A 1,002-nucleotide genomic window follows, 5' to 3' on the forward strand; every position below is an offset into this window, starting at 1 on the left:
TTTGTGAGAATACATCTTGTTGCATATAGCAGTTTATTCATTTTTATTGCTGTATAACATTCAATTCTATTAGTGCACTATTGATCATTCATTTGTAATGTTTATAAATAACTGGGTTGATTAAGGTGTTTGGTCATTACGAATAAAGCTACTAGGTCATTCTTATAAGAAGTCGAATCACAAAGAATACACATGATCAGCTTAAGAAGATAATGCCAAACTATTTTCCAAAGTGTTGTACCAGTTTACACTCTTTTTTTTTTTTGGCAGAATTTTAAGGTTTTATTAACACAAATACAATGTGCACACAATCTGTCTATTCATTTTCTTCACAGCGCAGCCTGGCATTGGAATTGGTGACCCTGATGGCCAGCTGGGCTGCTCTTTCCACAATGGCTCTGCGGTTCTTTGAGGAGACGTTGTGAGCAATCTCGGCACAGTAAGGTTTGTTGCACATCAGCAGCACTTCAAGCTCCTTGACGTTATGGACCAGGAGCTTTCGAAAACCATTGGGCAGCATGTGCTTTGTTTTCTTGTTACTCCCATAACCAGTGTTGGGTATCAAGATCTGGCCCTTGAATCTTCTGAGCACCCTATTGTCAATACCTCTGGGTTTCTGCCAGTTCCGCTAAATTTTGACATAAGGGTCTGACTGGTGCCGAATGAACTTCTTGGTCCTCTTTTTGACAATCTTGGGTTTCACGAGGGGTCTGAGGGCCGCCATGGTGCAGAGTAAGAGATGGCTGCCACCTCCGTAGGCAGCTCCGAGGAAGCACCAGTTTACACTCTTATAACTAGTGTATGTGAGGTTTTAGCTACTCTGTGTTTTTGCCAGCAATAGGTATTGTCAGTCTCTTATTTTCTTATCATTTAAATGATTCTTATGAGTTTATCGCATTGTAACCACAATTTACAATACCCTTATGTCAATGACATTGAACACTTGTTTATGTCAATGTTAGCCATTTGAATATCCTTTCAAGATTTTTCTCATTTGTGTTC

The 1,002-nt window shown here is 39.5% G+C and overlaps 1 pseudogene; it reads right to left on the reverse strand.

Moving 5' to 3' along the window:
* Positions 1-263: 263 nt before the first annotated feature.
* LOC112307228 (large ribosomal subunit protein eL32-like) lies at positions 264-766 on the reverse strand (annotated as a pseudogene).
* Positions 767-1,002: the final 236 nt, after the last annotated feature.

The sequence above is a fragment of the Desmodus rotundus genome, chromosome 1 (assembly GCF_022682495.2).
Source record: "Desmodus rotundus isolate HL8 chromosome 1, HLdesRot8A.1, whole genome shotgun sequence".
In the NCBI taxonomy this organism is placed as follows: Eukaryota; Metazoa; Chordata; class Mammalia; order Chiroptera; family Phyllostomidae; genus Desmodus; species Desmodus rotundus.